General features: G+C 39.8%; 1 pseudogene; it reads left to right on the plus strand.

Annotated features, from left to right (window-relative positions):
- Positions 1–1,349: 1,349 nt before the first annotated feature.
- Positions 1,350–2,727, plus strand: LOC131744242 (elongation factor 1-gamma-like; annotated as a pseudogene).
- The last annotated feature ends 22,823 nt before the right edge of the window (positions 2,728–25,550 follow it).

Consider the following 25,550-nt stretch of genomic DNA (forward strand, 5'->3'; position numbering starts at 1 on the left):
AATTACAAGCTTTTTGTTGATTGAGATTGTATCTTAAAACTTGTTTATCTCAAATATTAGAATAAAGTAGAGCATCTATGAATTGGGCTTAACAAACTTTGGAGAAATAAATTATATTACCTTTCATTATATTATTCAGAATGTGATTACTAGTTTTAGAACTGCTGCTAAAGGCATGACTTTAGCCACTTACCCATAAACGTGTGTGAATGGAGTGGTTTGGAGATGGGAAGGGACATTTAAGCTCATCAGCTTCTTCAACAAATTGTCACTGCACACCTCTTGTTTATCAGGCAGTGGGTAGACATAAATAAAATTCGGTGCCAAAAAGTTTATGGAACTTACAATCAAATTTGAAATAAAAGATACTATGTAAGTTATTAGACACATAGACATTTTACTTATACACTGTTTTGAATGCTCTGACATTAACAAGGTGCAGTGATGGAGAAAAGGGGATAGAGGGAAGGAAGAGCATGATTTAGATGAGCTAAAGGAATGACCTTGCTAGAGGGTTGACATTTACATTGGGATCCAGAAAAGGGGAGCCAGTCATATGAAGAGGGGGCTGGGACTTTTCTGGTTCTGGCAACAGTATATGAAAAGGCTTAAATGCAGGGACAAAAGAAAAAAATAATAGGCTTTGAAGCATTAAAGAGAAGCCAGCAGGTTGAGGGCAGAGTAGCATGAGACAAGGATGGAGATGTCAGGATTCCAATCATGCAGGGCATCCTCCGCCATGTAAAAAAGACTGTGCATCTAATTTAAACTAAAATGTGAGTTGGTTTGTTCCTTAAGGTCAGCTTTACAGCTGTGTGGAAACAGGTTAAAGAATACCCAATAGGACAAAATGTTTATTTTTTATTTTTTAATTTTTTTTAATGAAAACTATGTCATCATTGAACTATATCACCTCGATAATGGAAAATCATAATATCACCTAAAGTCAGATATTTCAAAATTTTACAACTGGTTATTAGACAATTGTCAGGTTTTCTTTTTAATGGTAGTTGTTTCATCACGCCTGGAGATACCTAACATTTTATTTATGTTTTAGTAGTGCGAAAAAAAAAAAAAAAATGCCTCTCCTTCAGCTTCACGAAACTTCATTTTCATCAACAGGTTGAGGAAATGGTTTTCTGTCTCAGTCATCTGTGACCAGGGAGGGCATTCTGAGATGTCTTTGCAGGATGCCTCACTCTGTGTCTAGCTATAGGCAAACCCGCAACTGGAGTTTTCTGATGAAAGTATTCCTCAGTAATCTTTGATACTGTCAAGTTCAAAAGCATCTTCTTGCCTCTGTTTAACTAAAGTTAAAACGAATTTGGCCCTTTCTCTGCAGAATCACCATGGTGGCTGGGACCCTGTACCCATATCCTGAAAACCGGAGGGCCTTCCAGGCCCTCATTGCCACTCAGTGCAGCAGGGCTCAGGTCCGTGTGCTCTCCGCACCACCCCACTTCCATTTCAGCCAGAACAAACACCCTCCCCAAATTTCTCCATAAATTTCCTGCTGGCGAGTTTCCAGCCTTTGAGGGTGGCGATGGATTCTGTGTGTTCCAGAGCAATGCCATTGCCTACTATGTGAGCAACGAGGAGCTGCAGGGAAGTACTCCCAAAGCAGCAGCCCAGGTGGTGCAGTGGGTGAGCCTTGCTGATAGCAACAGAGTTCCCCCAGCCAGTACCTGGGTGTTCCCCACCTTAAGAACATGAGCCACAACAAGCAGACCACAGAGAATGCAAAGCAGGAGGTGAGGCGAATTCTGGGGCTTCTGGACGCTCCCTTGAAGACAAGGACTTTTCTGGTGGGCGAACGTGTGATACTGGCTGACATCACAGTTGTCTGCACCCTGTTGTGGCTTTTTAAACAGGTTCTGGAACCTTCTTTCTGCCAGGCCTTCCCTAATACAAACCGCTGGTTCCTCACCTGCATTAACCAGCCCCAGTTCCGGGCTGTCTTGGGGGAGGTGAAACTCTGTGAGAAAATGGCCCAGTTTGATGCTAAAAAGTTTGCAGAGAGCCAGCCTAAGAAGGACACCCCACGGAAAGAGACAGCTTCTCGAGAAGAGAAGCCGAAGCCCCAGGCCGAGCGGAAAGAGGAGACAAAGGCAGCCGCCCCTGAGGAGGAGCTGGATGAACCGAGCGGGCGGCGGCGGCTGAGCCGAAGGCCAAGGCCGAGGATCCCTTGCTCCTCTGCCCCAGAGCGCCTTTGTGTTGCATGAATTTACGCGCAAGCCCTCCAGCGAGGACACACCCTCCGTGGCGCTGCCGTACTTTGGGGAGCACTTTGGTAAAGATGGCTGGTCCCTGTGGCGCTCCGAGTACCGCTTCCCTGAAGAGCTCACCCAGACCTTCACGAGCTGCAACCTCATCACCGCAGCGTTCCAGCGATTGGACAAACTGAGGAAGAATGCCTTTGCCGGTGTCATTCTCTTTGGAACCAACAATAGCAGCTCCATTTCCGTAGTCTGGGTCTTCCGAGGCCAGGAGCTTGCCTTTCCGCGGAGTCCAGATTGGCAGGTAGACTATGAGTCATACACATGGTGGAAACTGGATCCCAGCAGCGAGGAGTCTCAGACTGGTTCGAGAATACTCTTCCTGGGATGGGACCTTCCAGCATGTGGGCCAAGCCTTCCATCAGGGCAAGATCTTCAAGTGAACACCTCTTGCCATCGCCTAACTGCCTGCACCTGCCCTTCAGGGAGAATGGGGGTCATTAAAGGAAACTGAACATCGAACCCTTTCCTGCCCTGCCTCCTTTGTGGGTGATGGCTGCTTCGGAGGGGAGTAGATCGATTGAAGCAGGGTGTTGTCTATACCTGCAGGACCTCCCTGTGCAGGAGAGAAGTCTTCAGAAGAGCAGAAAGAGAGGCCTCTCCTCAGTTTTGATTTTTTTTTTTTTTTAATTGCCTTGCCTCTCCTGTGATGACCATCTTCTAGCCTAGCTGGGAAAGATTGGATGTAGTTAGGAGGTGGTGACACGGGGCTTTGTAACTACCTAATTCCAGACCTTTCCTCATGAAGGGGGAGAATACCTGCTGACAGGGTGAGAGCACAGCATATGCAGAACGACTTAACACTACTTCCCTGCTTCTCTCAGCTGCCCTGTGAGGTGGGGCGGCAGCCGTATCCAAGAGGCATAGTTTCAATGCTTCAGACAAAGAGGCACAGACTCCTTGGAACAGATACTGGCCTGTGGGCCCTAAGCTGGCTGTGGATCGTCTCTGGAGTATCCCTACTTTCTAACAAGGAAGTGGCGTTCAGAGATTTAAGCAACTTGCCTGTGATCACACATCTTATAGGTAGTGGAGGCGAGATTTTGAACCCGGTGGGTGTCACTGGAGCCTGTACCCTAAACATGCCCTAGCGCTTCCTGCAATGTAGAGCAGTCATAAATGTCCTTGAACAACCAAAAAAAAAAAAACCACCCAAACTAATTTGAATCACTTCATCCTTACGTTTAATTCAGTTAGTGTCTTTCCTCATCTATTACCTTAGCCTCAATTTGGCAGCTGATATTTTCTTAAGCATCTCAAGGAGCCCAGAGTAAGCTAATTGTGGTTCTGTGGAGCTGGACCTTTGGGAGGAAAGAAAAAGCTGGTATCTACATTCCCTAATCTGTAATATCCTTTCCAATTCACGATAGAAAATGACCTAACTCAACCAAATTAGCAGAAAACATGTAGGAGTTTAGCTTACATGGCCCTTATGTGATTGCCGTCATGAAATCACGAAACGCATACAATTTTAAACCGATCTTGAAGTGAGATGAGTAGATGTTAAATAATATGCTATTTTCTCGCAATGTGTTTCAGTGACAAATTCCATTTTAAACAGTTAACATGATTACAAGCTCTGAAATTAAATTTCATGATGAATAATTAAGCACCACTCTTCAGAGTCCCTGGGAGAAGTCACATTCTCTGCAGCACGTACACTTGGAATAATCAATTGGGAGTCAACTGGCAAAGTATTTCAGATTTAATTTGCAGTTCTGAAGGATCCTCCTTCACTTCAGCAGTTAAAGAGTCTGCTGCAGCCCCTCCTGTTCCCATTTTGGTGGGGAAAAAAAGCAGGATTTTATCTTGCTTTGGTACTGTTTCACACTGTGGTATAAGGTTCCTCAATTGGTTGTGAAAGATACTCATACAAGAGAGTTCCTATTTATTTAAACATCTTTTAGAGTCACAGGTGGAAACAATGAAAAACATAATTTAAGAATCCTTGTTCACTCTTTTTTATTCTGGAATTCAGGGGATAGTTGATGTGGGAGTGTTGTATAGAAAAAAGACCCATGGCCTTTTTGTTTTGTTTTGGTGCTAGGCGGGCCACTGTTGTGACCTCTCCCATTGCGGAGCACAGGCTCCGGATGCGCAGGCTCAGCGGCCATGGCTCACGGGCCCAGCCGCGGACCGGGGCACAAACCCGCGTCCCCCGCATCGGCAGGCAGACTCTCAACCACTGCACCACCAGGGAAGCCCCATGGCCTTTGTTTTGATGGAAAAAAATCTAGATTTCAGCCCCTTGGGATCTGGAGCAAATGGGCTAAATTCTCTGTGTCTCAGTGGTTTTATCTGTAAAATGGGTATAGTAATATTTCTCAAAGTTGCTGTGACAAGTAAATGATATTATAAATAAAAGACTCCTCACCGAGTGCTTGGCCAGAGTAGACAGTTTTCTCTAAGGATGAAGTCTAGATCATTCCTTACAGACCAGAGAAAGTTTATAAGGATGATATTCAAAACTATTTCCATTTTCAAAAAATTTTACCTGCCTTGAATATAGACAAGACAGGGGTATGAGTGAAACATCAGTCTCACCCCACAATAATGCTGCTTCCTCAGCCCAGTGTAGTCTGTCTGGGCTCTGCCACTGATGGAGAGCTGGATACTGGCAGTGCTGGTGAAAAGCAGGAGTCAGCAAACATTTTTTTGTAAAAGACCAGATTGTGGGCATCGACTTCACTCTGACAGTTTGTGTCCCATCGACTTAACTCTGCTGTTGTAGCGAGAAAGCAGCCACAGACAACATGTAAATAAATAAGTACACTGTTCTCCAATAAAACTTTATTTATGGACACTGAAATTTGAATTTCCCATAATTTTCACTTTTCACAAAATGTTACTCTTCTTTTGATTTTTTCCAACCACTTAAAAATGTAAAAGTATTTTAAAAGGAGGGAGTTGTGTGGTTTCACTCTTGTCAAAAAAGTAAGAGGCAAGGACATCCACAGAAAAATAGGGGATCAAGATCTGATGGGAAAGAGGTAGATGTTTTGGGATAAAACAGGAGTTTTAGAGTCAGACAGAACTGGGTTTGAATCCTATTTTCTCCCTTCGTTGGTTCTTTGACTCTATTACTATCTTTTGTTGTTTTTTTTTTTTTTGGTATGCGGGCCTCTCACTGTTGTGGCTTCTCCCATTGCGGGGCACAGGCTCTGGACGCGCAGGCTCAGCGGCCATGGCTCACGGGCCCAGCCGCTCCGCGGCATGTGGGATTTTCCCGGACCGGGTCACGAACCTGCGTCCCCTGCATCGGCAGGCGGACTCTCAACCACTGCGCCACCAGGGAAGCCCGGTTCTTTGACTCTAAACACAAGGCTGCTGAACATCTCTCTCGCTCAGTTTTTTCATTTATAAAATGGTGATAAAAATACCTACATGATTGGGCTATTGTAAGGATTAAATAAGTTATTCTATACAATGGTTCTTGTATACAGAAAGTTCTTAATAAATGCCATTGTGACTAATCTTTTAGTTCCTATGTGGAAGGCAGAATAATGGCTGTCTAAAAATGTCCATGTCCTGATCATAGGAACCTGTGAATAGACAGGTTATAATGCAAAGGGGAATTAAGGTTGCAAGGGTATTAATTGCTAATTAATTAGCAATTAGCTGATTAGCTAATCAGCTAATCAGTTGACCTTCAGATGGGGGGAGATTATCCTGGGTTATCCAGGTGGGCCAAGGCAATCACAAGGGTCCTTATAAGTGGAAGAGGAGGCAGAAGAGAAAACCAGAGAGATGGCAGTGAAGAGGAGGACCTGCCCAATGTTACTGGCTTTAAAGATGGGAGGGAGCCACAAACCAAGGAATGCCAGCAGCCTCTAGATGCTGGAAAAGGTGAGCAAATGGATTATCTCCTAGAGCTGCCCAAAAGAAATGCAGCCCTGCCAAACCTTGATTTTAGCTTAGTGAGACTCATTTTGGACTTCTGTCTTCCAGAACTGTAGGATAATAAATTTGTGTTGTTTGAAGGCACTAACTTTATAGTAATTGGTTACAGCAGCAATAGGAAACTAATACATAGTGTTACTATTATTATCCATGTGAAGAAAGCTAGTTGTTCACAAAAGTATATGCTTCCCCCTTCCTTAGTGCAGAGATTTTTATGGAACTGGGTGCTGTCAAAAATCGAGAAATAGCACAATTAAAACCACCAAATTAATAAATAATAAATTCAGTAAGAGTCGTTGTGTATCTAAGAACAGTGTGCAAACTGGGTGCTTTCAAATTCGAAGATTCCCATGAAGCTCAGGGCTGTGGCGTTGCAGGATGGCTTCTAAAGTGAAAATGAGGAAGCCGATTGGTTGTTACATTGGGGGTTTCCAGATGGTAGGAGCTTGGTCAAAAGTGATTATCTCATGCCATTTTTAGGACGATGGCTTAAGTTTCTTTTCTGATTGTCCCATGCATTTACAAGAAATAACCTAAGTATTGCTTATGTTCATGAAATGAGATTTAGTTTTACTAACATGGCTTTTGTCTGCTCAGGGAATTCTCAGATCTGGACTCCATTTTATATTTAATTGGAACAATTTTCCCCTTTTGTTCATTCTCTCCACAAGCTTGGGGTGTGACTAACTAGTAGAGTGTTACTCGCCACTGCCACAGCTAATGGAGTCAGGCTGAAAAAATCACATGTTTGCCGTTTCCATGGCTTGAGTAGTCAGGGTGGAGGGTCATGTAGCCGCTCTTCCACGGTTGCCTGTCATCGTGGATGTAGGTGGACAGGTCATTTAGTTCTTCTAGCTGCCTAATCCTCGTGGATATCATTTGATGTGTGAGTGGCTGCTGAAAGGCATTTTAAATTGCCCCTGAGAGGATACAAGGCACTAGAGAGGTTAATATCATGACCCTAAGGAGAATATTAGCCAAGGATTGAAAAATTCCCCAGAACAGAGGTTCGCAGGAGACAATATTTAACCAAGTAAATAAATCACATGGGTTATGATAAGATACAGCGTTCGCCACTTTTTTGTTTAGTGGGTAATGTGTATGTATTTGGGTTTCAATTTTTTCTGAGTTCTTCACATAGGCACAACATGGTGTATTAGCAATCACACATCTTCATGATGGCTTAGGACAAGATGAACATATGGATGTTTTTTTCAGGAGGTGAAATGAAAGTTCACCTGAAATGTTTTCATTTCAAGGAGGTGAATGAAGTTTTACCATTCTCGGTAAAACGTGCGTGCCTCTGATCTGTCTCCCTCCGCCGTCTCTCACACCTCCCAGCCAATCTTCAGCCCACTTGGCCGGGAACTGCTCCCGTCAAAGCTGCCAACCACCTCTGTGCTCCTGAACCCGGATACTTTCTCTGGCCTCACCTTGGCCGCTCCGCAGGATCTGACACACAGCTGACCCCTTCCTCCCTGAAGCCCTTTTTTCTCTTGGCTTCCAAGAGACCACCCACCACGCCGTCCTGGTGTGACCCCACCTCTGGGCCTCCCGTTCAGTCTCCTCTGCCGCCCTCTCTTCTTTCCAGCCTCTAAATGGTCAGGGGCTGCAGAGCCCAGCTCTGTCTGCCCTCCCCCGCGGGCTGATCTCACCCAGCCCTGCTTTCAGTATCACACAGCCTGATGGCTCCCACATTTCTATCCCCGGCTGGCACCTCTCCTGTATACCCAAAAAAGAGAAAAAGAAAAAAAAAAAAAAAAAGTTTTTTTTAAAAATAAAGAATTTTTATTTATTTTATTTTTAAAATTTATTTATTTATTTTTGGCTGCGTTGGGTCTTCGTTTGCCGCACGCGGGCTTTCTCTAGTTGCGGGGAGCGAGGGCTACTCTTCGTTGCGGTGCGCAGGCTTCTCCTTGCGATGGCTTCTCTTGTCGTGGAGCACGGGTTCTAGGCACATGGGCTTCAGTAGTTGTGGCACACAGGCTCTAGTGTGGCTTGCGAACTCCAGAGCGCAGGCTCAGCAGTTGTAGCGCACAGGCTTGGTTGCTCCCCTGCGTGTGGGATCTTGCCGGACCAGGGCTTGAACCCGTGTCCCTTGCAGTGGCAGGCGGACTCTTACTAACCACTGCGCCACCAGGGAAGTCCTAAGGTGTTGTAGGTGAGCTTCCACTAAATCAGGCCTCTATGTGATGTGAGCAATCAAGTAATGTAATGAGATGCATTTCTATGGAAACAAAGGAAAAACAAAGTTTAATTTTAAACAAACGTTAAAAGGTTAACAAAGGTTAAAGTTCAAGTAAATTAGCAATTCACTTTCTGCGTCTGGGGAGCATCCAGTTGAGAAAATTTTTAGATTTGAGTTTGAAGCATCCTTACATGGTGGAATGAGATTGGCAGTTTCAGTCTGACAGATTTTCCTGGTTTGCAGTTTGACTGGATCTGATGTTACTGGGTGTTCTAGTGAACTCTCTTAAGAGGCCCATATAGCAACAGGCATGAAGGTTGTCCACATATGATCTGTTGTGGTACTTTCTGTGAAGTTTACACGTAGACAACAGAACCTCAAAGACAATGCACAGGACTAGAATCTGATAACCGGTACACCAGAGTTACCTATTGAAATACATTTTTTTATAGTCATCACATTTTTATCGAAGATACTGTGAAACAAATTTGTTTGTAAAGTCTAATCTTATTAAACTTGGCTTGATTATTTACATAAAAATAAGAATAATGAGTCTATACATTTTCTTAAAAATGACATTTCAATCAAAGCTTGGGTCATATCTAAGGGACTTTACTGGCTTCATAGAGTCAACCTTAGTTCTTTAAATTGTTTAGTGATAAGGAATCTCAGATTAGACCTCTAAAGTCTCTTTAAGCTAAGCAGTTTAGCCTAATTGTTTTCTATTGTTTCTATTGTCTAATTGTTTTCTATTACACAAGGAGAACAGATTCTTATTGAACTTATATAAGTACATATATTGTCATGAAAAATAAGAATATTTAATAAGAGTTTCTGAATTCTGGAGGGATCAGGGCGAGAGAATAACAAATGTTTCAACTTTTGTTGACAAAAGTATATTTTACCATTTGCTGTAAGTTATATATAGCTTAAAAGGGAGGAGAAAAAAAAAGAGTCTTTTAAATCTGGAAAACAAAACATTAAAGAGCAATGTTTTGAATGAAGTCATGAAAATTATAATTATCTTCATCAGTACATTCAATCTCCTGTAATTCTTATTTTGCTTCATCTTGGGTTAGCAGCTTTATGAATCGTTTTTCCATTAGTTTCAGAAATTCTTACCTAGTTCAGTGTTACAATCTTAAAGTGATCAGAAACTTGTATTCTACAGTACTTGTCAAGGTTTTTTCTATGCATATCTTTGAAGATGAAGCATATTTGCCTACAGGTGTTGGTAAAAGCTTTCAGAGAAGAATTGAGAATAAAACAATAACCATGAATGACAAAAGACTTAAAAATATTCATGGTTAAAGATCTGTTGATAGTTCATACCCACACAAAAACTAATGCAATTGATGAGTACATTTGGTTATATTTGTAATATACATTATTTTAAGATAATAGTTGGAATTATGACTGATAACATTCTACCAGGCCATACTAGAATTTTAGGAATTTCATATAATTTCTGAATTACTTATGTTAATAAGATATAACTCTGTAAATATAATCTAAGGAGGTTAAATATTATTTTTATTTGACAATATTTCCTATGCAATTTAACATCAAATAAGCTTAAATAAATTAACATTTCTCTTTTATAAGGAGAGAGGAGAAATCTTTTGAGATCTTCCAGGAGCCTTCTGGAAAATCCCCAAGTTAGTTCAAGGTCAAAAAGACTTCATTCAAAATTTGATTTGAGGAAGTTTCTCCAAAACGTCAAAAGGTTTAAAACATTTGATCAAATAGGAGCATAAGTCACTGTGAAACAATATTTAGTTATCCTTTTAACCAAAGTGACAATGAAAAGATTTCCGTTGCAAATACAGAAAGTTACCTGGTTATAAAAACAAACAAACAAACAAAAACCCTTAGCTCATTTAAAATGGAAAAGACTCAGTTTTTCTAAGTAATCAAAGTCCTGATAAAGGCTATGTAGAACATAGGAAATATTTTCTAAGATGCAGAATCTTTGTTTTCCTAGGCAGATTATATTTATATAAAGAAAAACCCTTTATAAACTTTTACTAAGAGTGCATCAGTAATCTACAAAATGTGTGGCTTTAACAGAGAGAAAATTAAACTCTAGTTTTGTATCAGTACATTAGTGAGGAACATTACATTACATTACATTACATTACATTAGTAAGGAACACCTTATAAATCTGTTCAATTTAGCCAGCTTTGACCTCACAACATAATTTCTTTTCCACACATCTTCTGAAAAATTTCTGTATCCATTTAGGATTTATCTTATTCTTTTTCCTTTTGTTCTGGAATAACCAGTCATTTTATTTTAGACAACATTACTCTTTTTCTTTAACAAAAATACATGCTATAGTCCTTGTGTACTCTTCATGTCAAAATACATACCATTTTCTTCCCATACTTTGCATACAAAGTTGTTTCCCTTCACTCTTACTGTTTCTAGTAGTTCTATTTTTATATACTGATTATAAATTTTTACTATTAGTAACCTTTACTTTCCAGTGAAAACTAAGAAACCGGCAATTGTGAAGTATCATATATTCGCATCCTGTAGTAGACTCACAGACTTATAAATAAGTAATTAAAATTTATAGTTTTTTAGAAACGTTTTTCACACTACCATTTTCTAAATGTGGCAGAAGGCATATTTATTAATAGACCCAAATATCTTTTGTTTCTATAAAAATTAAGCCAAAAGTAGATAGATTTAAACTTATATTTAGCAATCTGTGTCTCAGTGTGTTATCTTCTTGGAAATGATCTTGATATTCAATGAATATCCATTATTTAGTTTAACTTAATGTAAACTTTTATCTCACTCATATTTATTTAAACTATTTGTTTTTAACAATTATTCTTAAGCATTTTTCTCACCACCTTAATGTTCAGATGTCTGAATTCCCAAGATTCACATATTACATCAAGCTTGGCCTCTTGGTCTCCTGATACCCAGAGCCATATCCTCTCATAGTGCTGCTTGGTCTTGTGAGTGAGTGTGTGTGTGTGTGTGTGTGTGTGTATGTGCGTGCGTGTGTGTGTCTGTATGGAATATATGTACATATATATACATTCACATATAAGAAATTAGCATGACCTAAAAGATTTTTGTAAATTACCTTGCTCATGATGCTGATTTTAAGGGACTAAATTTCTGCTGGTTTATTATTCATCTTGCTTTTTTTCTTCTTTATTGAATGGTTTCTACCTCACTGTTTATGTATTCTCCAGATAGTAACAGTGAAAGGGAAGGTAGAAAGACTCTGAACTTTTCCTGGCTTACCATTTTACCTTGTCCAATTTCAAAGAGTGATTTGAATTTAAAGACAATCATACCATCATACCCCTGTTTGGTTGAGACTGGTGTCTCCATGCAAAATTCAGTGACAAAAAATGAGAAGTCTGGAAGTCTGGAAGAACCTGTTGGAGAATAAAAGAAAGATATCTAACGGGGAATTAAATTTCTGTGGTGTGATGTTAAAGAGAATTTTGTCCACTGTTTCCTTACTCAATCAGAAATAAGAAATCTATTGTTCTGGATGTGTTTTAGTTCAGGCTGCTATGAAAAAAATATGACAGATTGGATGGCTTAAACAAGAGAAATTTATCCCTTACAGTTCTGAAGGCTGGGAAGTCCAACATCACATGCTGGTTAATTGGGTTCCTAGATTGCAGAAGGATACCTTTTTGCTGTATCCTCACACAGCAGAAAGAGGGGAAGAAAGCTCTCTCATCTCCCATCATGAGACTTCTACCTAATTACCTTCCAGAGTCCCCATCTCCAAACATCATCACATTTGGGGATTAGGGTTTCAACTTATGAATGTTGGGGAAACACAAACATTCAGTCCACAGCAAGGTGGGTTGTGAAGGTGCATCTCTTTTGGCTTTGTGATGATTGATGACTCAGGGTAAGCAGACACCACCCAAAAAGACTCACATAGGGGTGCCACAATGCCGATGGCGAGTACACCATAGCAGGAGTGAGGAGCTGGCCGTTCTGCTTTATGTTTTATCAGCTGAACATCCTCAGTGACTCTGGGTCATGGTTTTTTCCTTCCATATCATGAGATCTGCTCTCTGTAATCATGCACGAGTTTTTTGATCCAAAGGTAAGTGTGTTGGGAAAAGCTTTTGAGAAAATAAACTGATATTAACGTAAGTATCAGACCCGGAACGTATGACACATCCAGTTCATTGGCAATCACTGCCTCTTCACAAAGATGGCCTGTTCTACTGAAAAATCTGAAAAAAATCTTCTGAGTCATGCAGGTTTGTATCACTGCCAAGAGAACTCTTCAGAAGGTGTAACCATGGAAACAGCACACTAGACATCTCAAGGGGTGTATAAAAACATCTGAAAACTAACAGTCAGGAGTACTTGGCGAACACTGGGAAAGGTAAGAGTCTGTGCTTGCCTTGTGGGTGACAAAAGGGCCTTTTGATTGATACTGCTGCTCTGAAAAGTCTAAGGAAAAGGTCTAAAAGCAAGAGTCCTGACGTCTGAGCAGAATCCGGCAACTACCTCACAGCTGGCATATGTGATCTGCAACGTGGGGATCCTGTAGCGACCGAGAATCTTTAGTCTGAATTTATCTACAGTAACGCCTCGGACAGCCTGAAAAGCTCTGCCACTATCCGTTCTGTTATTTGGTGGTTGATCTCTTTATTTAGTAGAACTCTGCAGAAAGTGTACCTCTGCACAGAATGAAGGAAGCTGTCTCTAAACTCCCTGTTACACACATTAAAACCACACTGCTCTCCTTATCACCCAGTTATTTTAATGAAAACAAAATGAGTTTACTTACGTGGGTATTTGTGTTATTTACTTCCATCTGTAACACACAGATTGATTCTTGCAAAAAAATTTAACTAGAGAGTATCCTGGGCAAGAGATTTTCTTCCCACTTGTTAATCCCCTTCCTTCTGAGAAGCAAACTTACTTACCAGTGATGTAGATAACCTTTAAATCCCTTTCCTATATGTCCTACAGTTTATTGCTTTGGGTTTGGGGTTTATTATTTATTGATACATAATATTAATTTATTATTATTATATTATTATTATTAATAATATCAATAAATAATTGATATTATTTATTTTTTGACCTCCAAAGTGGTCTTTTCCACTTAACTATGTTTGTTTGTTTTTTTTAAACATTTTTACTGGAGTATAATTGCTTTACAGTGGTGTGTTAGTTTCTGCTTTATAACGAAGTGAATCAGCTATACATATACATATATCCCCATATCTCCTCCGTCTTGCATCTGCCTCCCTCCAACCCTCCCTATCCCACCCCTCTAGGTGGTCACAGAGCACCGAACTGATCCCCCTGTGCTGTGCAGCTGCTTCCCACTATCTATCTATTTTCCATTTGGTAGTGTATATATGTCCATGCCACTCTCTCACTTCGTCCCAGTTTACCCTTCCCCTCCCTGTGTCCTCAAGTCCATTCTCTTTGTCTGCATCTTTATTCCTGTCCTACCCCTAGGTTCTTCAGAACCTTTTTAAAAAAATTTTTTTTAGATTCCATATATATTTGTTAACATACGGTATTTGTTTTTCTCTTTCTGACTTACTTCACTCTGTATGATAGTCTCTAAGTTCATCCACCTCACTACAAATAACTCAATTTCGTTTCTTTTTCTGGCTGAGTAATATTCCATCGTATATATATATATGCCACATCCTCTTTATCCATTCATCTGTCAATGGACACTTAGGTTCCTTCCATGTCCTGGCTATTGTAAATAGAGCTGCAATGAACATTCTGGTACTTGACTCTTTTTGAATTATGGTTTTCTCAGGGTATACGCCCTCTAGTGGGATTGCTGGGTCATATGGTAGTTCTATTTTTAGTTTCTTAAGGAACCTCCATACTGTTCTCCATAGTGGCTGTATCAATTTACATTTCCACCAACAGTGCAGGAGGGTTCCCTTTTCTCCACACCCTCTCCAGCATTTATTGTTTGTAGATTTTTTGATGATGGCCATTCTGACAGGTGTGAGGTGATACCTCATTGTAGTTTTGATTTGCATTTCTCAGATGATTAGTGATGTCGAGCATCCTTCCTTGAGTTTGTTGGCAATCTGTATATCTTCTTTGGAAAAATACCTGTTTAATTCTTCTGCCCATTTTTGGATTGGGTTGTTTGTTTTTTTGATATTGAGCTGCATGAGCTGCTTGTATATTTTGGAGATTAATCTTTTGTCTGTTGCTTCATTTGCAAATATTTTCTCCCATTCTGAGGGTAGTTTTCTGTCTTGTTTATGGTTTCCTTTGCTGTGCAAAAGCTTTTAAGTTTCATTAGGTCCCATTTGTTTATTTTTGTTTTTATTTCCATTTCTCTAGGAGGTGGATCAAAACGGATCTTGCTGTGATTTATGTCATAGAGTGTTCTGCCTATGTTTTCCTCAGTGGGTTCAGTGGGATGTGTAGGCTTCCTGGTAGAGGGGACTGGTGCCTGTGTTCTGGTGGATGAAGCTGGATCTTGTCTTTCTGGTGGAAGAGACCACATCCAGTGGTGCATTTTGGGATGTCTGTGACCTTATTATGATTTTAGGCAGCCTCTCTGCTAATGGGTGGGATTGTATTCCTGTCTTGCTAGTTGTTTGGCATAGGGTGTGCAGCACTGTAGCTTGCTGGTCATTGAGTGGAGCTGGGTCTTAGCATTGACATGGAGATCTCTGTGGGAGCTTTCACCGTTTGATATTACATGGATCCAGGAGGTCTCTGGTGGACCAAAGTGTCCTGAAGTTGGTTCTCCCACCTCAGGGGCACAGGCCTTACACCCGGCTGGAGCACCAAGACCCTTTCAACCAGACGGCTTTTGAGAAGTCTGAGGTCTTCTGCCAATGTTCAGTAGGTGTTCTGTAGGAGTTGTTCCACATGTAGATGTATTCCTGATGTATTTGTGGTGAGGAAGGTGATCTCCACATCTTACTCCTCCGCTGTCTTGAAGGTCTCCCTTAACTATATGTTCTGAATATCTTTCTACTTCTGTAAATCTACCTTCAAACTTATCGTTCTAAAATTTGCATCAAAACGTGTCCCAGGGCTTCCCTGGTGGCGCAGTGGTTGAGAGTCCGCCTGCCGATGCAGGGGACGTGGGTTCGTGCCTTGGTCCGGGAAGATCCCACATGCCGCGGAGCAGCTGCGCCCGTGAGCCATGGCCGCTGAGCCTGCGTGTCCGGAGCCTGTGCTCCACGGTGGGAGAGGCCACAACAGTGAGAGGCCCGCATACCAAAAAAAAAAACAAACAATGACGTGTCCCATTTTCCTGAGATAAAATATTTTTTCTTAGTAAATATCCAGGAATAGCCAATATTAGGAGAAAACTTAGGCTTTAGAATCAAAGATAAATTCACATTTCATCTCTGCTGCTTAATATATAGTTAAATTTGGGCAAATTGCATATACTATATGGGCCTTTGTTTCCTCGAGGAAAGGGGAGGGCTGTAATAAAGTGGTGATGAATGAGAATAAAAGAGGAACCCCATCCAGCATATTGTCTGGCACAAAGTAGGTACACAGCATTTATTATTTTCCTTCATATTTAAAAAAATTCTGTAAAGGAGTAATACTCTAGAGCAGACACGTTGGTGATAGTTGGCATGAATTAGGTGATCATGTATTTTGTTGTGGATCAATGAATGAAGCTGCAACTCTTGTACAGCAAATATAAAGGATCTTCAGAATCCTATCAAGTTTGACTGTATTATAATTGTCTTACTTCCATTGGATGTGAGCTTTTTGAAGGGAGGATGCAGATTTAACTCAACTCCGTACACCCCAGAGTGTACAGAACCTTGTCCACAGTTTCATATGATCAGCATACAAAATATTTTTCACATGAGTGAATGAGATTGTCTTCCAGCTGAAGCAACTGCCTGATTCAGCACCAAAGAGAGTTCCGCTTTTCCATATCCTTCATTTGTAATTTCCATTATTGTATTGTCAATCTGATTATATTAAATCTTGATCACTTCGGAAATTCTGGGCACATATCAAATGATCGATAAAAGTTTGTTGAACAAATTGTTCATCAATTAGAAACTGAGATTTCCAATCTCTGGAAAAGAGAGTATTCAAATTAAAATCAATATTGAAAGCTGTACTTCTCATATTTTCTCCAATCGCGTAGTTACAGTGTGCTCTCCCCTCCCACTTCTATTCCATTCTTCCTCCCCTCTTCCCTATCTTCCTTCCGTTACATTGCCTCCTGATTTGGTGTATGATTTAAGGAGAACAATATCTGCTATCTAGTAGAAGTAAGTCAATGTATAATTTCTCTATTAACAGTTCCCATCAAGACCTTAAGGGTCCTCATTGCGTATTGGTTAAAATATAACTGTCCCACTTATATGCATCATCTGATTTCTGTTTATCTGTCCAAAGTCATTTCAATCCATCTTTCCCTTCATTCACTAACCTTTGACCACTCTGACCTTCCTATTTCTCAGACACTTGAGTACTTTGGGGACTTGGCATGTATATAGTTGCCTCTGATGGGAAGCTCCTCCCAATTTCTCTCCTTCTGGCAGGCTCCTGGAATCATTTAGGTCTCACCATAAATGTCATATTCTCTGAAAATACTACCAGCCTATCTAAGTTCTACTTCCCCATTATTCTCTAACACTTCTTTCTCTTTGTTTCTTTCAAGGTTTTAGAGTTTCAGTTTGCAAATAGACCATAGTTTGTAATTTTTTGTTTTGTCTCCATTAATTGTTCAGCTCCTTGAAAGCAGGTCCCACGTATATTTCTTTTAACATTTGGGTATGCCACAACTAGTGCGAGTTTTGGCATATAACTGATACTCATAATTTTCAATAAATAAGTCAATAAAGGATGTTTGAATGTTTAATTTTCTAGATTTGAATTTATAGTTTCTTGGACACAACATTTAGTACAGATTTTAGTTTATAATGACCATAATTTATATTTTGATGCTTTGAATCCCTATATATTATGATTTACATTAACAAACCATTTATTCTCATTTTTTCATTAAACAAAGTGTTGCTTTTTATTGATAGGGGATGTACTTGATCTTAACCAAAGGTGTTCACACCATTCAGTTAGTCATCAGAAACCTAAACAATAGCACTAATGTGTAAGAAACTCTAAGGGACTTTCTGAGCTGATAAACTATTTCATTATTAGGTGTACTCTCTTTTTACGCCAAACACTTAGCATAAGAACTTGGTGTCATTGTTAATGACATACCGAATAGTTCATTTTTATTGCATTAAAGTAGAACATTGTAAAGTAGGACACTGGCTCAATCAATATTTTAAATGAATGTACTCAGAATATAAGGGCTTCTATTATATGCCTTTATCCCACATTTGGTATATCATAAATAAGTATTAATAAGAGTTTATTAAAGGTATGACATTAAACTGTCATGGATAGAGAATTGGATTCTATTTCTTCAAAATTTCTTCTTGCCAAGAACTCTTAATTACTTTCAGCTCTAAAAACATCCCATCTGTACCAACATTTCCCTGACAGCATTCGTATTTTGAACATATTTTTTGAAATTACTTATTATAATATTTACGGAGGAAGTAAAATGCAGTCTCTAGCACAGCATAAGTAAATCTCTCTTAAAGATGTTTAATTACTTAAGATTTTTTAAAACCGGAGGTTCCTAAGAATGCAGTATGATTGCTATATATCAACATAAGAGTGGATTCTGCAGTTATAAAAAGGAGTGTCCTTGATTAGGAGATAACCTTACCAACATATTTAACTTTTTGCTCCTTATTTTCAGAACTTGGAACTGGGATGTCACTGAACTTATTCTGTAAAGTATTTTGCTCGGGAAAAGGAAACAGGGTGTTACCAAACTCCCCTGGAGATAATACTAATTATGATGATAATAGTCAATACTTCTTGAGTACTTGCAGTGTGTTAGTGTGCTAACAAATTTACATGGTTTGGTTAATGTAGTCCTCACCACAGTCAAGTAGGAACAATGATTATCCCAATTTCTGAATGAGAAAACAGAGACTTTGAGAGGCTAATACTTGTTTCATGATAGCCTGCAGTCAAGTCAAGTTCCCTGTATCAATCTGTGGCTAATTAGAGGTAGAGAGGTGCCTCAAGTCAGACAGAGAAAGACAAATATGATATTGCTTCTATGTGGAATCTAAAAAAAAAGGCTACAAAGGAACTTATCTACAGAACAGAAATAGAGTTACAGATGTAGAAAATAAACTTATGATTATAGGGTTGGGGGGTAAGGGTGGGAGAAGGAATTATTTGGAAGATTGGGATTGACACATACACACTACTATATATAGAATAGATGACTAGTCAGGACCTACTGTACAGCACAGGGAACTCTACTCAATACTTTGTAACGGCCTATATGGGAAAAGAAGCTTAAAAAGAGTGGATATTTGTATATGTATAACAGATCTGGCTCTATAAGGATTGGCTCTGCAAGGATTGAGTCATTAGCCACTGCAGCCACTGACCTTTAATACACTCTGAAAGGAGTTCAAGGTGATCAGAAATGAGGCACTCTGTGCTCTGGTAAGAAAGCAAAGGTAAAATGGGGGAAGATGTTCAGAGATATGGATAGGAGCTGTTCTTGATTTGGCTACTGATTAAAAAATAATAATGGCTGATTCCTACTGTACTATTCATGAAGTTATTTAATGATCATCATAACTTAATGCTGTCAGTACTTATTGCTATCACCATTTTATAAATGAGGAAACTGAGGCATAGAAAAGAGAGGTAAATTGCCCAAGCATCCATGACTGTTGTAGAGTGAAACTGAGAATCAAACACTGGCAGGCTGACAGCGAAGTAAAATGCAGTCTTTATCACAGCATACGTAAATCTCTTTTAAAGATGTTTAATTATTTAAGATTTTTTAAAACCCGGAGGTTCATAAGAATGCAATACGACAGCAGCACTGCCAGTCACCGTGTGATGCCCTGTTGGATGGTGAAAGTCTGAGAAAACACAGGATAACTTTCTTGTTTTTCAACTTGGGTAAATGGGCAGTGCTCTTTGTTAAACTGGGGAGAAATATGCATTTGTTTTGTTTTGCTTCTCATTTTTCAAGGTAGCACTGAAGGGCCAAAAAGATGAAGTAACTTGCCTGAGGTCATATAGGGAGGTCCTGCTGTATCATAGCAGAGATTCCAGCTTCCTGACAGCAAGTTCAAGGCTTAGCTCTATCAAAATACTAACTGGAAGCCTTCTTATCTTTGGATCTCAGCTGTGTCATATGAGAATTGAAATTCTGATCTCTACCACAAGTAATACTGCACATGAAGTTAAACTTCAGGGGCCCTCAACTGCATACACTAATACAGTTAATTCGTATATGGGGACCCACAAAAGGAAGACTGCCCCAGTGGCCTGGCCCACCTCACAGATCTAAACCTGAGTCAGCCTTTGTTTACTGGCAATGCCCCGCTGCCAAGGAAACCAAACACCAAGCACAATACTCCAACTCAGTTCTACCTAGTTTATCTCACCGAGAAGATAGGACCTGCTAGACTTACAAGGAAATCCCTCACCTCCCAGCCAATCATGCCCTGTTTCTGCACTGCCTTTAGTTTCCTCTAACCTTCTTTAAAACTTGCTCTTACCCAAAATCCCTGGGGAAGAGTACACCACTGCTTGGTAGGCACCGTACTCCACCAATCCACGGATTGTCTTCTTTTTAGCAAAGGACATCAAACTCATCACTCAGTTGTTTTAGTTTTGTCATTTGGCATGTAGGTCTTCCAAGGCTCTGCCAACTAAAGAACGTTGCTAGCCATCTGGCTCTACAAGGATTGAGTCATTAGCCACTGCAGCCACTGACCTTTAATACACTCTGAAAGGAGTTCAAGGTGAAGATCAGAAATGAGGCACTCTGTGCTCTGTGAAAACTGGCAGAACAGGCCTTTAAATAGTTATTTCCAGGAGAAATTTTTTATGAACCTGGATTCTTGCATCTTCCCATGCTTAGAAAAGTACTAAAACCAGAAGATACCTGATCCTCGTGACTTGCAGCAAACTTCCACTGAGATGTGTACTGCATTGCATGGACTCCTTTTACCAAAATCATATATACACTGACCTCCCCCCCTTACCTCTTCAGAGCAGTTGCTCAGAGCTCTCTGACTTCCAGGCTACACTCCTTAATAAGATACTGAACGAAATCCACTCATGGTTTTTATGTTGTGCTTTTATTTTTTTTTAAGTCAACAGCTCTGTACCTAATTTTGTATTCATATATTTTTTCATTTTTTTCCCCCAAATTTGCCCAGAGATATATGTGTCACACAAAGGCTGAATCTGCCCTGGATCATTTTTACCTGAGTAGTTATGGTGGCTTTGTTTATAAATCTTGAATGAAAATCAAGATCTCCTGTTATCCAAGCCCCAGATTTCCTTCCCCTGGACAACAATGGATGCCTCTTCTCTCCTTTCTAAATATCTGGACCGCCTCTCACAATGATCCCTTCCTTCTCAGCCCTATCACTGTAACACTAATGTCCAGGCACCCTATACGACACTCCTAGGTAGTGTTGTGGGCTGTAAAAATAACTCTTCTACTCTGAAAATATCTGCAGGTAGAATCAAAATATCCTTCTTTTAGTTACATTTTCTTAATGTTTAATGTTTGTCAAAGCCAACAAGTGAAGGGCAAGTAAATTCTGCAAAGTTTTAGCTCCCATCTTTCCAGAGGGCATTTGCATTTTAAGAGAGGGTGTTTATTAACACAAAGCAATGAGTGAGCATAAAAAGGTAGAATTTGCAGCTGCTGGCCTGGCTCTTGACTTTTTACAGGACCTACTCTGGTCCTGTTTGGCACCTGAGGCCGGTGGTTTTGCCCCATGAAACCTGGCAGACATAACTTGGGGCAGTGAGATCATAGTCACTAAAACTGATTTACTTCAAAAATCTTGACTCTAAAAAAATGTTTAGCCAAGTTTGTCGAAATGAAAAATAGAATTATGGGCTATGTTAGTTTCATTTTTTTCAGTTGATTTCAACAGCAGTTAAAATTTTATACCTTGAAAATATTTGTGTATTTCACAAGTATAAATTTAGCTCTGGATGGCATAAAACAGACTTCCCAGTTGATGAAGTATTTCAACTACATTTATCTTCTTCTCATAAAAGAAAGCAAAAAAAAAAACCAAAAAATCAACTTGTTATTGTTTTAATCATCATCAGGGATGCTTGTCCAATACAGTTTTTCACAGATAGTTAAAATCCCTTTTCCCATAATGCAGCAAGAATAATCTTAAAGTTTGTTAATTATTTATGTTAATTTTTCCAAATATGCTCATCTCCTAAATAATAATTTGCTAAGTATTAGAGCACTCACTTTGGATTTTCTGCCTCATATAAATTAGTCCATGAATGATTTAATTCCAACTCATTTAACTTCAAGGTGATACTCATAGAGAGTTGAGAAGTTTTAAGAACAAAATTATTTTTTAGATCCTGATATGGAGAAGATGGATGCATAACTAATAAAAGCACAATGCAGACTTAAAATGGAGTGCTAATGAGAACCCATGCTGTGGTGCTTGCTGATTTTTTGATGCCCCAGAAAAATAGCCATGTCATCACCTGAGATTCTCTCATTCTTAGCTCTCACATCTTGAGACGCAGAGACAAACTGCCCTCTGGCAGTTCCTCACCAATGCTATCTTCAGGCCCTCCTAAAAAGCAGGAGAACAAAACAGCACAACAACAAAAACCCCTGTGCGTATCTGGGTAGATAGACTTTTGCTTCGGTTTCAGCCCCAAGCCATCTGGCTGGAGGTCTGACCAGAATACAAACAAGAAACCTTTTCAAACCAATCGAGCTGTGATATGCAAATGAACTCTGGTGTCCGGAGATTTCACTACAAGTTCCCAAACTGGGGAAGTCATCACTTACGAATCCCCATCCCCAGCAGCATGTGGCCTCAGTGGTGAAAGATAAGATTCTCTCTCCGGGCACCACCAATGATCTTTAAAAAATGTAAATCTGATCCTATTACTGATCTCCTGAAAACCCTACTTTTTTGCCTAGAACAAAATGTAAACACCAAGGCTGTCTCCTAAGTCCCTGCTCTAATGAGGCCTCTCCAGTTCCCACCTCATCTCATTCTACTCTCTTCCTTGTTCACTATATTCCAGCTTCAACAGCCTCCTCCTCTCTGTGGAGTCAAGCTCTCGCCTTCCCAGGAGTCTTTCTGTTTGCACTTTCTGGGTCGGGAATCCTCTTCCCTGGCTCTGCGCATGCGTGTATGCCCTGGTCAGCCTACCTAGCTCAGGTCTCCCTCTCCAACCCAGTTAATCTTGTCATCGTTACATTTCCCTCACCCACTTCCTCCACCTCACTTTGTACTATGTTACAAACTGGTATTCTCTTGTTTATGTGATTGTTCATATTTTATTGTCCATCCCCGTTTAGGATCACTTTAGCATTTTGTTGGTACCTAAAACAACTCCAGGCACAATGTAAGTATTCAAAAGTTTTTGTTGAATTAGTTTAATTAATGAAAGAATGTTTACAAGTGGAGAAAGAGAAAGGAAAGAAGAAAGATGTCAATGCATGATGAAAAGGAGCATTATCCCAAGAAAACCGTAATAAGGACATGGTGAAAAGTTCATTAGGAAATCAGAAAATAAATACACATGACTATTGTCGACTTAAAGAAAAAAATATAACACAAGAATTGTGAGTTTCAGTTTAATTCAGGGACCTTACTGAGGACTGCAGTCCAGGAAACAGCCTCTCAGATAGCTCTGAGGAACTTCTCCAAAGACGTAGGGGAGGAGCCACCATAGATAGGATTTTTTTTTTTTTTTTGGCTAGGAAATACATATTGTCAAGCTACATCGTGGTAAAAGATTACTGCTAGTCACAAAGAATAGATATCTCAGCTTGATGATTTTAGTGCTTTTCTGTGTATGGGACAATGCAAGAATCTGGAATCACTAAAATTCTTCCCGAGGTATGCATCTCAGCTAACTAGGGGCCAGGTTATCCAAAATACAGAATGCCCTATCCTATTTTTCCCATCCTGAATTCCCTTCAAGGCACACTGTCTGTGGGTGACAGCAGTGGGTTGAGATTTAACCCTTTGTATAACTGGATGATGACCTACATTCTTTGTTCCTTTTTTTTTTTAAACACCATAGTAACCGAAGTACTCCTTTTAACGTTTGTCATGTTATTATATTCACCTTTTCTGAAAAATCTGAGTATTTGAGAAAATAAAGTGGACTTTAGGGTAGGTTCTCTGCAGTGTTTTCCTAATAAATAAATCATTGTGTAACTTAGCCAATTTGAATCTTAAAATATTATAAATTTATTCATCTCTTTGTCCTTTCCTGTTTTTGAACAATACAATTTTGGGCCAAGACTTAAATGCCACATTCATTTATTTCAATTGTGTGTGATGGGATGTCACATGCACTGTTGTGTTTTCCTTTGTTTTGACTTTTAACAAAGTTCAATGCCATAATTCATGCGCAGAGGAAGAAAACAAAAACAAAATTAAATTTCCTTTTTCTTTCTTTTTTTTTTTTTTTCAAACTTGTCTCCTTCTTGGTCAAATAGCCTTATATTACTTATGACACAGGCCAAGCTGTTCCAACAAAGAGACACAAATTCAGCTGATCAAATAAGATAGATGTTTGTTCTCCTCTTATGTCATGGTCCAGAGGTAGGTGGTTCAGGCTTGAAAGGGAAGCTCTGAAATCCCCAATACATCCAAAGCAGCTTCTCTAGTTCTCATCATGAAGCCTGCATCAAAGACAGATTGCTCCAGATTGAGTTAAACAGGCGAGGAAGACAATTCAAGTGAACAATAGTATACTGTATATTTAAAAGTTGCTGAGAGTAGATCTGGAAAGTTCTCAACACAGGTAAAACAAATTTGTAACTGTGAAGTGATGGATGTTAACTAATTGTGATAATCATTTCCCAATATATACATATATCAAATCATTTGTTGTGTACCTGAAACTTTTTCAGTGTTAAATGTCAGTTATATCACAATAAAACTGAGGGGAAAAAACTTGCAATAGGAGAGAGAGATTGAAGACGAGCATTTTTAAACACTGGGGTGAGCTAGTGGAAAAGTACTGGAGGGAATGGTCGGGTGGGGAGGTTGATCGATGTGATTAGATCATCTGTATTTGATAGCTGATCCTTAGAGGAGTTAGGCTCCTGCCCTCCCACAGAGGCTGGGAGATAAGGGCAGTGTGTTTCTTCAGGGTTACATTTCCAAGGCATGGCTCCCAGGTCTTTGAGAAAGACATCCCTGGGCTATGAAACTGTCAAGAGACTAGATTTAAAGGGACAGAAAAAGAATTTACAAGTTTTCTAAAATAAATGCTTCATATAGTTTATCTTCCACCACTAGAAGGGCATGTCCCTTCCTAAGCCTTCCACATGCTAACCACCTCTTGTTCCTCATGTCCAACCTGCATGATGTCATCGATACAATAGATTGATGTAATGTCCTTAGCAACTTAGACAGCCTGAATCTCTCCAGATTATACTGGAGAGGGAGACAGAGGGTGGGAGAATGAACGTAGCCTAGCCCTGAAGTAAAAGCATAAATGAATGCGTTTATGCCAGTCATGTAAATGCAAACTGTTTTTGATCCCCTTATCTGGCCAGAATAGAAAGGAATGCACTCACTCAATCAAAGACTGCATACCATGGAAACACCAGGCTTTATAAACCTGCTCTAGCAATGACACTACTTCGAGCACAGCAACTGCAAACAGGGCTACTACTTATTCGAGCTTGCGGTGGTCTATACTATAGTCATTGGTCTATACTATAGTCATTCTCCAGGTTTCATGCATTTCTGCAAGAGCCAGGCTGGCAAATTAAACACAGATAGGGTAGCGACCACCACCCCAGTATCCTTCAGGTTTTTAATAGTGACATTAACCTCTGCCAAGCCCCATCTGAGTATAACAGGAGGAAGAAAATTATTTATAGCAATTATAGGAAAAAGTAAGAGTAAATTGCTGAGTCACTCATCAGGGAGGTAGTAGAATCTAGGGGGAAAAGATACAGGTCAGAAAGACCAAAGTTTGAATGTTTTAGCCACATAGCGTGATTACTCCCTGCATGACCTGTCACAAATTATTTAACTCTCCACGTCTCAAATTCTCTACCTGTACATAGGCTTAGTAATATTTGCCTTCAATCTGTCTAGTA

Source organism: Kogia breviceps, chromosome 17, assembly GCF_026419965.1.
Source record: "Kogia breviceps isolate mKogBre1 chromosome 17, mKogBre1 haplotype 1, whole genome shotgun sequence".
NCBI classification, from domain to species: domain Eukaryota; kingdom Metazoa; phylum Chordata; class Mammalia; order Artiodactyla; family Physeteridae; genus Kogia; species Kogia breviceps.